This window comes from Vombatus ursinus, unplaced genomic scaffold (genome assembly GCF_900497805.2).
Source record: "Vombatus ursinus unplaced genomic scaffold, bare-nosed wombat genome assembly UNPS02014803.1, whole genome shotgun sequence".
NCBI lineage: Eukaryota > Metazoa > Chordata > Mammalia > Diprotodontia > Vombatidae > Vombatus > Vombatus ursinus.
This window is the reverse complement of record NW_020954581.1, coordinates 9,372,123-9,387,879: the sequence shown is the minus strand read 5'-3', so window position 1 is coordinate 9,387,879 and position 15,757 is coordinate 9,372,123. Positions and strand designations below refer to the sequence as shown.

Here is a 15,757-nt window from a genome sequence, read left to right as displayed (position 1 = left end):
ATGATTAAAGGCATATTGAAGAAGATGAGAAAAGAGGTAAAGATTTCACATTGAAAGGAGCCTGGAAAAATCGTAGCAGTTTCACATCTTAGAAAAGCAAAACCCTTTAATAGACATGAGTCAAGCAAATCTGTAACTTGGCCTAATCTTAACATTATCGCCACAAATGTTTATTGATTTCTTTTTTTGGTAAATCTCTCCTATTCCCAGTGTAGATTATTTTAAGCAGATGCCAAAAAGGCTCTTCAGATTTCCCACTATCATACATATTGATCAGGGCATATCATCTGTTGCCAGCAACATCAAAGCTCCCTGAGCATGGAGGTCATTTTGGGTTTGGAAAGGGTTGGGAATAATTTAGAAAACAATTTTGATAGATCCTTTACTGAATGGCATGGGTTACATTTTTTACAAGGGTTTCCATGAAGAATGCTATTAGTAACTTTTTTGACAAAAATAGTTACTCTCCATTGAAATAGGACAAGGGGGATGTAAAAGAAAACTGGAACCTTTAGGAAATAATGATCAACGGCCCCACACATAATCAAATACCAATAAATGTCTGTTTAATTGAATTAAAAACCATTGCTATGTTTTGTCAGATTTCATGAAGTGTCCTACCCTTTCTCCTGTTCTAGATTAATCTCATGATACTGATGATTGGGATTTATTTTCTTTCCTACATTTTGTGTCAAAATCTCTTCAAATATTTATAAGGTAATATTTTTTTTTCTGTAAGACATTCAGATTCTATTAATATATGCTTACTTGTAATTTAATTCTTTGCATTTGGTATCACGAACTAATTATATGTGAATCTTTCCTACCATTTTTTCCTACCAATCTTCAAAAAAATTTTTTAAAAAGGATAACTATTATTATTTACCTGTTTAAAGGATAAAACTCCCCGTTATTATTTGTCTTTGTAAATTTTTAGAAATTAGTTCAGCTTATATTGGAGGTGGTGAGGGTCTGATGAAAAGCAAACCTTGCTTTAATTTTGTACTTATCCCTATATGAAGTACTCAGATCAAGTGAACATAGTGACCTCAACATGTAAAGGCAAGAGTATTAGATGTGAGTTAGCAAGAGTTTTGAATTCTTGTCCTCAATCTTTCATTCATTCACTTAGATCAATATTCTTTCATTAAATAGTTTGTGCTTATAATATAATAATAATGACTTTATATTTGTTTAGCATTTCTCAGATTTTAATCCACTTTGATTAAAATTTCCCAATGTGAGTCATAACATCCTATGAAATATACACACCTCAAAGGTAATAAACTGGCACCCATTTTACAGATGTCCTAATTGACAGGAGTTAATACAATACAACTTGCCCCAGGATGACATTGAAAAGCCAGGGTACCCTGACTCCTCATCTAGGGCTTTTTTTAAACTACTACACTTGATTTGAATATGTTTTCCAATGGTTTTTCATTTTTGAAACTGTGATAGACAAAATTATAATGATCGGCTAACTTTTAAACAAATCATAATAGGGAATTTGTTAAGCTTCTCTTGTCTTTGTGTCTGGAACTAACACTAATTGGAAGCCTCTCTTTTATGATCTATTTCATGGGTTGTTGGAAATTTTATAAATTGTGGTGCATACTACAACTTTAACCAAAGGGCAGGTCCAGTATTTGCTAAAATATAACAGTATAAGAATAAATAAAAGGAGCTAAAGTATTTTGTGCTGTTGCTTCTCTATGAGGTTGATCTTTGGAAGCAAAATCTTATGGGTATATTATAAGATGAGGTTTAGGCTCTTCTATACTGGAAAATGTCCATTAATTCTAATTACTTCATTAATTAATCCTAATGGGAATAATGCTTCCCTATCAAGAGAAGAGAAGACCTTTCATAATTGCAGAGGGGTGATAAAATTGATTTAAATAAATTAGGTGACAGAATATTTGAGTAGTCATTCAGGTAACTATTATGACAAATAAGTAATATTTTTATGTAATAATTTCCAATGTCATAAAAAACCTGACTATCCCAGGGACTCTTAATCTTTTTCATAGTATGGATCACTTCTCAGAATAATGTTTGTTGCCTATGCTTATAATTGAAGGAAAGGCTAAATTTCATTTAGAAGTTAATGACATTGAAGATGTAACTTTTTTTTTACCAAGTTCACAGTTCCTCTGAAATGTAAGAACCTTTGGATTAATTCTAGTTTTTCCCAATTCTAAAAGACCATAATTTCTTCCTAGCATCATCAATTAAGACAGTATGGATATTGTATAAGGCAAAAGCTAAAAAAAGAAAAGCCCACATGAAATATGCTAGAAGTTACTTTTTATGTCTTGAAAATATTTGTGAGACATTCTAAGCTACATTGGTTATCTTGGTAAAAACAGGAGTTAGAAAATATGAAAATGTTCAAAACAGTTCCAAAGACCCACACATTTTGTAATTTGCAGTATGTTCTAGCAACACTTCTCAAGTTTTGCTTCCAATATAGCTAGCTCTAGGTTGGGGCAGGGAGAGAAAACTGTTGCTCACACCACTCTGGGTTCTGTGGAGTGCTCACTTGTTTGGGCTTTGCAGTCCTGTGCCATATGCTGAAATTGGGGAACAGGGAATTGCAATGTTCCCAAGGGACAACTCATGTCTGGAAACTACATTTTCCAATACAGAATGGAAAACTGTTCTTGTGCTCATAAAAACCAGGTGCTGCTGGGCGGTGGCAAACTAATTCTCATTTCACAAAGGACATCCTTGGATGTTTTTCTAAATCTGCATGTGTGCCCATGTTGAAAGCTTCTCTTTACTGATGGTATTATTTACGATTGGGGCTAATCCAAAATTTACGTTCATTTGCTTCTTGGATTCTTGATGAGATGAGCTATAAGCATATGGAACTTGTTATCTGGAGATGTCATTATATACCTCTTAAGTATATAAATAGATTCAAGAAGGGTTTTGATAAATTCAGGGATAAGAAATCCACAATGACATATTAAGGGGATGTTAAGGATATTTAGGGCATTTCCTTAGCCTCCAGAGATCACAATGGGAAGTTCACATACTCTCAGTCTAAAATTCCTTAGGGCCATTTTGAGAGTAAACATTAAGCTATCCCTTGGGATTTTGTCATGTGACCATGCTGCTTGACATATTTATCAATTACTTGGTGAAGGGCACAGATGGGATTTTTACCAATGATTTGGTTAAAGGCATAGATGACATCCTTATCAAAGTTGAGGATGACATATAGCTAAAACAGGTAAGAACTAAAAGGTTCTTAAAAGGTTAGAACATTGGGCTTAAAACAAGTGACATAATCTAATATTAATAAATTTAAAATCTTGAACTTAGGTATAAGAAATTGACTTCATGAGTACAAAACTGGAGAGGCCTCTTTAGAGGGAAATTTGTCTGGAAAAAAACAATTGGGGGCTTTATTGGTTTGCAAACAATAATTTAAATGTGAAATGACAATGAAAAAAATGAATATAGCCTTGGACTACATTAAGCAATAAACAGCTACCAGGAATAAGGAAATAATAGTCTTTCTGCACTTTGTCCTGGTCAGACTAAATCCAGAGCAGGGGTCCTCATCTTTATTATATATCATGGATTCCTTTGGCAGTCTGGAGAAGTCTATGGATTTCTCTTTAGCATAATGCTTTTTAAAAGCATTAAATAAAATACACAGGATTATAAAGGAAAATAGTTACCAAAATATTTTAAAAAATCATGGACCCTAGGCTCTAAATCATTATTAGAGAAATGAAAATTAAAATAACTCTGAGATACCACCTTACACCTGTCAAATTGGCTAATATGACAGAAAAGGAAAGTGATAAATGTTGGAGAAGATGAGGGAAAATTGGAACACTAATGCATTGTTAGTGCAGTTGTGAACTGATCTAACCATTCCACAGAGCAATTTGGAACTATGCCCAAAAGGCTATAAAACTGTGTAAACTCTTTGAGCCACTACCACTACAATATAGGTATATCAAAGATATAATAAAAAAGGGAAAAGGACCCATATGTACAAAAATATTTATAGCAGCTCTTTTTGTGGTGGCAAAGAATTGGAAATTGAGGGGATGCCCATCAACTGGGGAATGGCTGAACAAGTTGCGGTATATGAATGTGATGGATTACTATTGTGCTATCCATAAGAAATGGTGGGCAGATGAATTTCAGAAAAACCTGAAAAGACTAAATGAAATGATGCTGAGTGAAATGCTCAGAACCAGGACAACATTTTACACAGTAACAGTAACATTGTGTGATGATCATCTATGATAGACTTAGCTCTTCTCAGCAACACAATGATCCAAGACAGTTCCAAAAGAATCATGGTAGAAAATGCTATCCACATACAGAGAAAGAACTATGGAATCTGAACGCAGATCGAAGCATACTATTTTCACTATTTTTTTGTTTCTTGTGGTTTCCCCCTTTTGTTGTGATCCTTCTTTCACATGACTAATGTGGAAGATGTTTAACATCATTGTACATGTATGACCTATATCAGATTGTTTACTGTCTTTGGGAGGGGGTGGGATGCAAGAGGAGGTGGGGTGGGAGGGACAGAGAAAAATTTGGAACTCAAAATCATAAAAATGAATGTTGAAAACTATCTTTACATGTAATTGGGAAAAAAAGTATTATTAAGTGGAAAAAATAAAATGGTAATAAAAAAATCATGGATTCTCAGTTCAGGACCCTACATTTTGGAGGCACTGATAAGTTGAAGAATTCCTTGATGAAGTCAAACAAAAGTGGCTTTGCATCCTTATCCTATAAAAATTGGGTGGTTGATGGAACTAGGGATGTTTAGCCAGAAGAACTCAAGGGAAACCTGGTCACAGTCTTCAAGTACTTGAAAGTCTGTCATGTGAAAGAGGGATTAGATTTGTAATTGCTTGGCCTTAAAGGTCATAAATACATATATTGGCTGCAAAGAGACAGATTTAGGCTTGACATCAGGGAAAACAAATCCTAATGACCAGCACTATCCAAAAATGCATTAGGCCATCTCAAGAAGCAGTGGGTTCCCCCTCACTGGAAATATTCAAGTGAAGATTGGATTATCACTTGTGCATTATAGTTGGGATTCTTTTTCAGGCACAGGTTAGACTAATATGCTGCAAAAGTCCCAGCCAACTCAGAATTCTGTGATTTGTTTGATTCTGTAAGGTGACATTTCTTTATGTTCCTATGATCATTTAGTGACTCCTAGAATGAAAGGATTAAAAATACCTTCCTTTGTGCGTGCTGCCCAATTCTAGATCTATGATACTAGGATTCTATATAAATATTCTCTCTTAACCATGTTGAGTATGGTATAAGTTACTTGCAGTTACTAGTGCCTAATTTGAGCCAGTAAAAGTTTTCACAGAATATCAAAGGTATAGATAATCTTAAAGCCACTGTGGGTGAAGATGATGAAGAGATTTGGAAGAAGACACAAATACAGGAGAAAGAGGGAAACAAGGTGAAGTAGACAAGAAGAATAAGGCTCTACCCACAGGTAGAAGGAAGGACATTTACATAAGTAACTGACAGTGAATGACTGACTGTGGCAAGGGCAGAAAACGATAGGTAAAATCAGATTGAGGATATCAGGAGAAAGGTAAGCCTGGCTATGGAATTTTTGCAATCTGAGCTTTAGCATTAATTTTTGATGGGCAGAGGAAATCCTGAAGGGAAGAAACACATGAGACAATTCTTGATCACAGTCTTCTAATGAAACAAAATGATAATAAAAAAGAAGTGAAAACTAATTACTAACATTTTAACATGTATTAATGAATACAGTTTTAAATTACAGATAATCTAAGTACTATTACAACAACAACCACACAAAGTCCTCCCATTTTTGATTTTCCATATTTTCCCCCAATGGTTTCTCTTATCAGTGACCTGGAAGTCTTCAGTGACTTGAGCAAATTAAGTGACTAATTTTGCTAGTCACTCACTTATTCTGTAATTCAGTGACATATCTCTAACTAGGCCTGTATTCAGGATGGGTCTATTGTAGACCACTAAATTAATGTTTGTAGAACACCTGCTATGTACAAAAGGGACACAAAAAGTGTGATATATCTCTGTCTTTAAGAAGCAGATGTTGTTGAGGAGACAGACCAGGACATATAAGAAAATATATATGAAAGAGAGCTCCTTGGTAACATATGTTCATGAAGATTGCTTGTAGTACTTAAAGGATTGAGTATGTCTAATGGTTTCCTCCATGAGTAGAATGTAAGCTTCTTGAAGGGAAGACTATTACCACATTGTTGTCTTTAGTCTCTGGGTGGTGTTGGAGATAGAAAATAAAAATGGCACAGTTCTTGTCCTCAAGAAGCTTACATTCTACTTATGAGGAAAAGCATTAGAGACACTGAACAATGGGATGTATGTGTACTCCCTTGTTATCCTAGAAATAATAGGTAAAAGCAAGGGAAGGTCCCCACACATTGGGCGTACCCTCTGTGGCAGTCATAAGGGAGGACATAATTAAGACCTACTCAGGATGAGCAGGTATGGATGGGGTGCAATCTGCAATCTTGGAGGGATTGCCAACATTGATCAAATCATAGATCCATTTGAGATGCTAAGTATTTGAAAATTACCTCCAGAATCTAGATAGTTCCTTGTATAGAGTGGACGCTTTAGTATAATCTTCACATTGATTATTTTATAATATAATATAATATATATACTACCTATATTATATGTATACATATATGTGTTTATATATGTATATGTATGTATGTGTATATATACCTATGTTATCATAAACTACCTATTACAATAGGTAGTATTTAAAGCTTTATGGTTTGCAGAGTTCTTTATAAATATCTTCGCATTTGATCCTCCCCACAACTCTGGGAGGGAAATGCTATTATTATTATTATTATTATTATCTCTATTTTATTTATGAAGAACCTGAAGCAAATGGAAGGAAAGTGACTTAACCAAGGTCATACAGCTAGTAAGTGTCTGACATTGAATTTAAACTCAGGTCTTCCTGACTACAGGCAGAAAACCACCTAGCTGCTTCTAGGATTATTACTTTAGTCCCATTATTTTTATCCTGACTGTTGGAGGCTTTAAAATACACAAAAACTTAGAAATGAGCACTGATTCACAGTTGGCTTGTTTTATAGTTCTTGGACTACTAGAGGCTGTGAAGCTTTCTTAGGACTGAGCATGGAGAATATGCACATCCAGAGTGTGAAAAAGGAGAAAGAAACTCTCTAGTAACCCCCACCATGCCTTGCATTACAGGAAAGACTGGAAATGGACACAGGGGTGACATTTACCTAGACCAAATGAAGAGACCACTTCTAACAAGAGAAAGAAAGTCATTATTCAATTTAGAAGTCTGTTGATTTTTTTTTTCATTCCAACTTCAGGGATATTTATTTATGGACTGGAATCTGTACTCTCCTTCTTGATACATATTCCTTGCAGAAGATCAGTGGGCACCCTATGCTGCTAGTCTCAGTGTATTAGAGCTCTTTCAGTGCCTGTCTTTCTAGAACTGGAAAATTTAGCATGAAGAGCCAGTGAAAAAGCAGGAGATAATTCTGAAAGATTTAGATATACAAGTCCTGATTCAGTCTGAGTGCTTCAAATTCAGACTTCAAAATGAATCCCCCCAAATCAGTCATTTTTCTTTTCTTAGTCTCATTCTCAATAATTGATGAAGCCATCTATATGCTGATGTCAGATCTCACCAAAAAGAATGAGAAAATTTCTCCTGCTACTCTTTTAGATGCAGGCTTGAATTTTTTACATACATCAGATGGAATCTGGCTCTCTTGGAAATGTGTGATGTTCAGAACTGCTATATTTCCTCAACTGTTCCTGTTATCTTGAAATTAACCAGTTTACGATAGCCCCAATTTTGTCAAGGGCAAAAGACACAGGTTACTGTGTCTGCCTGGCCAAAGACATGCATGAATTAGTGGTCTTTTCTCAACCAATGTGTTATTTTAGTTAGGGTACCATAGTGTTAAACAGTTAACAAGGCAACAGTTTAAGCTTCCAATTTTTTTTAAAAGTATGCCATATTAATTGCAGAGAATTGCTCACAAGCTGGCAATCAAGCCGTCTCGGTTTTGTCTCCTGTATGATTTTTCTTATTATTTCCTCCCAATTGGCAGTGCTTCTGTAAATGCTTTAGCTACAGCACTAGTCATGTAGAGCATTGGAAAGCTGGAGGTGGGGGGAGAGCAGCAAGAGACGCTAAAAATTAAATTAGAATAAAGAAATGCTCAGCAGTAGTACATGCGAGATTTTGCAATTATAATTGCTCTGAAAAATCTCAATTATTTAAAATATGAATACTTGATAGCTAAATATATTTAAGACCTTGTCTAAATAAGTATTAATTTTGTCATAAAATTATGCATTGCTATGAAAATTTAATAGAAAGTTTATAATTTATGCTCTAGATATAGCATATTTGGCAAGTATGTCAACATCAACATTTCTGAACACATTCTCAAGAAGGCCTTCATTTATTTATTCATTTATTTTTTAGGTTATGCCTATATTTTACCTTAAAACAAAAAAAAAATAAACCAAAATGCTGGCACAAATCATAACCAACAAATGCTGTCCTAAAGTAAAATTAAAATCACTACCATAATTAATTCAAACACATAATCTTTATCTATATGAAAAGCTTCCATTCATGAAGACACTCATTCATTCACTAATCATTATTAGTGACCTACTGTGTGCAGAGTAGTGTACTAAGTGTCTGAAGGCCATACAAAGTTTGAAGAGACATTCCCCCCTCCTCACAAATATAGCTCAGGTACCACTCCTACACCATCCTTTTCCTGATCCTTCTTGTTAAAATGGCTCTTACTTTCCCTTTGAAGTTCTTTGTATAATTTTGCTTATACTTTCTACTTATCCATATGTGTATAAGTCTGTATATACACACACATGTGTGTGTATATGTGTGTATATATATATATATATGTATATTTATAGAGTTTTCCCTTCCTCTAATACAATGTAAATTATCTGAAGGCAGGAGTTGCCCCTTAACTTTGTCTCCCCCGCTTAGCCTAGAGTGCATCGCACATTATGGGGAAGGGTCAGAGAGAGAAGGGATTTCATTGATGTAAGGTAGAAAACTACTACCAACTACCTCTTTCAAAGAAGATTAGCTGCAGTTTTCTGGTGCCCTGGGAGAACTGCATTGACTTTCAAAAAGTCCCATAGCCAGTAGTACCTGAACCTGGGTAATTCTGACATGGAGGCTGGCCATCTATTCACTACACCAGGCTTTATCTTGCCTTGAATACAGGAAACATTTCCTAAATGTTTGCCAACCTGAATTGAACTAACCCACACAATAGTAAGCATTAAGATAAATTGATTTGATACTACTGATATCAAAAGAGTGCAACTAGAGATAGACTTTCATCAAAAAAGACAAGACCTCTTACCAATGCTATATTCTTAAAGGTATGCAGGCAGGCACGATAGGCCCTTGGGACTTTAAGCTCTTGGGGAAAGCACACTCATATCCACTCAGAATAAATATGCTTTATGTGACATGTTTCACATCTGACAATCTGCGGTCAGCTTTACATGTCATTTCTTACTGGTTTAAATTCTGCTTTTTTTATCTGATTGCAGATTAAGCATGCAAATTAAGGTGAAAAATAAAAATGTGAAATTTTGAAATGGTCAGTTCAAAGCCTAAAAAACCCTCAAACAGGATAAATGACAAAAAGATGCCAAAATAAATAGAAAAAACATATCAAAAAAGATTTTTGAAAAGCTATGGATTAGAAGATAGCACTTTCAGATTCCACTAAAAATTCCTTCTCTGATGAAACTTAAAGAGTATGCCAGAGGACTGCATGTCATAGCAGGCTTGACTTTGCCTGAAAGGCTTCAAGCATGGTGCCAGTAATAGATTTTCTCTGTTTTCCTGAGGATCAGTCTAGCTAAGTACTCAGAGGTAAATAACAGTAGGGCTGGCCACTTGGTGATGGATTCCTTGGATATGGCAATACATAATAATCACAATAACTAATAATATCTAGAAAAAACTTCCACAAAATGGTCCTCCGTTCTGCGGAGCCCCCTTCTGTTTCTTTGGTGAAAGTAGCAGACAACTAAATATTTTGATATTGGTCCAGTTTGGTCGTACTTGGAAGAGTTTTTTCCCCCCAATTCCATGATGATATAAGATCAACGTATCAATGAATATTCATCAAGCAAAAGCACCACAGTCAGTTCTAAGAGAGACAACAAGTTTAGATAAGACATGGTTCCTTCCCTCATATAGATTACAATCTAGGTATTGGATATGACATATATGTAGATAACTAACTACCTTAGTTTGGGAAGTGCCAAACTAAGTCAAATTCACTACTGATTGAGCCCATTATGGAATCAGATAATATTATGGGAGGACATTTTACATGGGAGGACTATAATTGCCTTCCTAGACATTAATTTAAAGAAAATTAGAAATAGACCACCAAACATCTTAATTTCCATTCATAACTCCTCATGGCTCATTAATTTTTGTAATTTGTTAACTTTTGTAAACCTTTGGAATCTAGTTCTATTTTCAGTTTTTTATCTCTTTTTTTTTTTTAAAAAAAGTGGAATATTTTATTAGGGACAGAGTATTTGAAAAGTATATTACTATAAGGAGTATATGAAGGGTATGTGCCCTAAGATGCTGTGATCTTTACTTCAGAAATAACATCTGAGTTAAGGAAATGGCCAAAGCCTCAGCCCTTATTTACCCATATCATAGACTACTTAAAAGTACTTAAAATTCATCACAACTTACATATTTTGCTGAGAGGTTATTTATCATCAGCCTGTGCATAGGTGGACCACAATGAAAGGCATTAATCAACAGCAGACTTTCTCACTTAGAAAGATGTTCCCATAAGTTATACCTACAACTGACTTATATTATTTTTTTTAATATAGCTAATCTTCTAATCTTAGTATATAATCTTAGGTATTAAACTACTGCTCAGCCTTTATAGCTTTGTGGGATTATAAAAATATAGTAGCACTGGCAATAAAAAAATAACTCTTTAAATTCAACTCAGGAAGTAACTGGAAAAAAAAGACAGCCAATAATGAGTATAAATGAGGGATGTTGCGATGATCTAGTGGGCACACTAGAAATCTTGCGGGTTCATTCTTTTTTTTTTTTTTAGGCAAATGGGGTTAAGTGACTTGAGCAGGGTCACACAGTTAGTAAGTGTCAAGTATTTGGTCTGAGGCTGGATTTGAACTCAGGTTCTCCTGACTTCAGGGCCAGTGCTCTATCCACTGTACCACCTAGCTGCCCCAAGGAGATCCAGAATCTTTTTTTTTTTTTTTTTTGGCTATGCAATGGGTTTAAGTGACTTGCCAGGGTCACACAGCTAGTAAGTGTCAAGTGCCTGAGGTCAGATTTGAATTCAGGTCCTCCTGACTCCTGGGCCAATGATCTATCCACCGCACCACCTAGCTGCCCCCAGGTTCATTCTTAAAAGTGTTTTGTCATTGCAGATGGAAAGAAACCATAGACTGATGGTAGGGCAGGAAGTAAAGGTGAAAGAGTGGACATACATTAAAAGTATTAATAGGAAAAATAATTTTCTATTTGACAATGAAGTAGATGGTGATGAAGAAACCTTGGAGATAAGATAATAACAATGACAGATAATGACAAATATGGGAGATATTTGATTGAGACCTAGCTTTGTACTTGAATTCCTAAAGGATAATCATAACTCAAGAGTAATTTTAATTATGAAAATTTCAGGCATCCAGACAGGACTGAAAAGATGAGGAAGGAGGACAGTAATGAATCATTTTTAAACAGCATTTGAGACAGCCTAAACCAGTTGGCTTGCACAAGGAGGCTGATCTATTTTGTATTGTTTAATGAAACCAACTTTGTAATACGAAAAGTCATGATCAAAGCATTTTGTACCAAAAAATCCAAGAAATGATACAAAATAATATTTAGAATAAAAGTAAATACTATACTACATTAAACATTTTTCCAACTTTTAAAAGTGCTTTTGTATTTATTTTTTAATTTTTATCTTTATAATAATAACCCTATGAGTTAGGTGGAACAAGTCTTGTAGCTGTCATTTTACGACAGATTAGGGAAATCACTTCCTAAAGTTTACCAAGTGACATAGTGAAAGCAATAGGATTAGGGATAAGATCATTTAATTTACATTCCAGTGCCTTCTTCAGGTCACTCTGCTGTCAGAGATACAGTTGGCAATGATATTTAATTAGGTCCTATAAATTAATAAAATAAATTAACAATCTTTTAGTAGGTGTCCACTAAGTCCTAAGCATAGGCCTGGTGTTAGAAAAATATTCCTAATGAATAAGCATAATCTAATTAAAATTTTAAGAAGGAATCTTTCAGGCATTTAGGAAATGAAGAAAGTGCCCCCTGGGTATTGACCTTATAAGGACAATACTTAGTATCACCTTAGACCTTAGTATGGCTATCCATGATCTTCAAAGGCCGACTTAAGGCAAGATGAGATTAGAAGTTGGTTAAGGCTGAAAACTGAGAAAAGAGAACATTTTTTCCCCTGAGAAAATGAAGAAATCTGTAAGTAAAGAAAAACCATAGAAAGAAAGGTACAAAGCAAGAAAACTGAATTCCATAAGCACTTGTTAAGTACCCCAGGTATATGTAACCAATACTTTTCAAGGGAGATACAAAGGAATAGAGCCCTTTCAGTCAAGAAGCTTCCAGTTGAGTTGGGCAGCCATGTAGAGAATTCTAAGGCAAGAGAAAAGTAACTCTCAGTCACTGTGTATGGACACTTAGTTGGGCTTATAAATAAACAGCACCATAAAGGAGGGCTGGGCTCCCTTTGGACAACAGCACAGGTCTTTTAATGGCCCGAAGTTCCTCTCTGAAACAAAAATTCATCTTTTTGACACCAAAATTATTCCAGTGAGGCTGTATTGTAATTGTTTAGTCATTGTAGATAGATAAAAATCATAGAGTGAGGTTAGGACAGGGAGCAAAGGTGAAAGAGTGCACATATATAAAAAAGGTAAGTCACACCTCATGGACAGTGGAGAGATACATGATGGGCATAGACAAGTTTCAAATCATTACAAAGAATTCCATGGGAAGAGCTGGTAGGTGATTCAGTGGATAGAGCTTTGGCAGCTTACTAGCTGTGTGACCTTGGGCAAGTCACTTAATCCCAATTGCCTCAACAATAAAAAAAGAATTCCATTGGAGAAGTAGGATGATAATGGTGATGATGATGATGATATCTAGCATTTATATAGCACTTTAAGGTTTGTAAAGTATCATACTTATGTTATCTCAAACTAACTTCACAATAAACGTGAGGTAGGTACTATTATTATCCTCATTTTACAGATGATGAAACTGATGCTAAAAAATGTTAAATGACTTGCTCCCATGGTCACACAGCTAGTAAATGTCTGAGACCAGATTTGAACTCATGAGGATATGTCTTTTTGATTCCAGGCCCAACATTCTATTGCCTGTCCCACTGAGCTGCCCACTAGGGAGTCCACCCAATGTGAAGGAGCCCTTCTAGTTCTCTTGATATTTTTTGGCTACCCTTGGAACATACAGGCCATCTACTAGCTATCCTTCACTCTTGCCATGTGGAAAAAAACTTTTTCTTTTTTGCTTATTCATTTCTTTGCTGGTGTTCTCCTCTCTAAGGCAACTTGGTGGCACCCTAGGTAAGAACACTAAAATTGGAGTCAAGAAGATCTGATTTGGAATCCTGCCTCACTTTCCTCATTTGTAAAGTGAGCTGGAGAAGGAAATGGCAAACCATTCTAGTATGTCTGCCAAGAAAACTCCAAATGAGGTCACAAAGAGTTGGACATGACTGAAAACGACTGAATGACAATGAAGTGAAAAGAATAGGACAGGATGGGCAGATAGATTTGATAATGGCTCCCACAACAATGACATCATTGTGCTGTTTGTGTATTGAAATTTATGAATATGAGGTTACTACTTCACCTATAGGCCACACATTAGGTGCTGAGGAAGCCTGGGTTGCAGGAAAAATCATCAAGAGGTACTCTTAGCTCCATGATGCATTGGTGAAGGAGGTGGAAAGCAAGGCATTAAAGGTTGTAGGGGAAAAAAAAGCTGTTGACAACAATAAAGTAGATAGGATTACTCTATTAGTGACAAAGAACTGTAAGGATACAGAAAAGAATTTGACAGAAAAGTCCCTCTAAAGAAATAGGTCTAGTAACACATGACAAGAAGTATGAACTTAATCAAAACTCTCAAAAGACTGGAGTACTGAACTCATTTTTCAGCCTGAATTCTATGAGAGAAATGAAGAAAACGAAAAGGAATTTGAACAATTAGATCTAATGGAGGCCCTACAAAAATAGCTATCAATAGAAACCAAGTAAGAGAATACTTGAATGATCTGAACATGTATAAATCAGCAAGTCTGGCTGGCCTGCTCACAGGGATATTAGGGATCCTAGCAAACACTATAGCAGTTGTGTGCGTGATGTTCTTGGCAAGTACTTTAAAAAAAGACCTCATTTAGAACTGGGAAGAGAGCATGTGATGCCAGACTAGCTTTTCTTCTTTCTTCAACAAGATAGGAAAGAAGCAAGCTTGACATTTATTCTAAGTAAAATAACAGACTAGATGTTACATAAGGAACATGTAAGAATATCAAGAGGATGATGGAAACGATAGGAATTATTCTTGAGCTTTATTCTGCAATTGCTATGTCTCTCTGCACTTACCTGGGAGCTGTGTGGGGAGCTCAGGAAATGGGGTTGGGGAGGAGCAGTTAAAAGCATCCAACCCAGGCCCATTCCTTTATCCTCTTGCTGTCTCTAGATGATATAGGAAAACTTCTCTATCACATTTTGGGGGATATTATTAGAAAAGTTATTTGTGATCACAATCAACCACACAATAGAGGAAGGGAATAAGTATTAATAGTTCAAATCTGGCCTCAGATGCTTATTAGCTATGTGACCCTGGTGACCCAAGTCACTTATCCTGTTTGCCTCAGTTTCCTCCTGAGCTGGAGAAGGAAATGGCAAATCACTCCAGTATTTTTGCCAAGAAAACCCCAATTGGGGTCACAGAGAGTCAGACATGATTGCAAAATGATTTAACACCATGTGCCAGGTACTGTGCTAAGTGCTTCACAAATATTATTTCATTTGATCCTCACAACAAGGGATGTAGATGCTGTTATGGTCCCTGTTTTATAGTTGAAAAATCTGAGGCAAACCAAAGTTATGTGACTTGGGGCAGCTAGGTGGCACAATGGATAGAGCATTGGCCATGGAGTCAGGAGGACCTGAGTTCAAATGTGGCCCAAGGCATTTGACACTTACTAGCTGTGTGACTGTGGGTAAGTCACTTAACCCCATTGCCTAGTCAAAACAAACAAACAAATGTGGCTTGTCCAGTGTCACACAGCTAGTAAATGTTTGATGACAGATTTCAACTCACATCTTTCTATCTCCAGGTCCAGTGCTCTGTCCACTGTGCCACAATAGTTTTCCTCCACTCTGCCACTACAGTGTAGGACCACATTAATCAAGATATCATAATGACCTTTTTCATGTCCAGTATGACAGAAGCACAGAAACTCAGACTTATAAGGACTTTCAAAGAGCATATCATCCAACCTAAAGATTATGGATTCTATATTGAGCGCTAAAAGAGACCTAATACTCCATATAGTGGAGCCTCTATTACAGG

The 15,757-nt window shown here is 35.7% G+C and overlaps 1 protein-coding gene across 1 annotated transcript in view; it reads right to left on the bottom strand.

The window, feature by feature from the left end:
- Positions 1-15,757, bottom strand: part of ADGRL4 (adhesion G protein-coupled receptor L4) — a 136,563-nt gene that overhangs the window by 4,038 nt on the left and 116,768 nt on the right. The gene's annotated exons all lie outside the window — the stretch shown is intronic.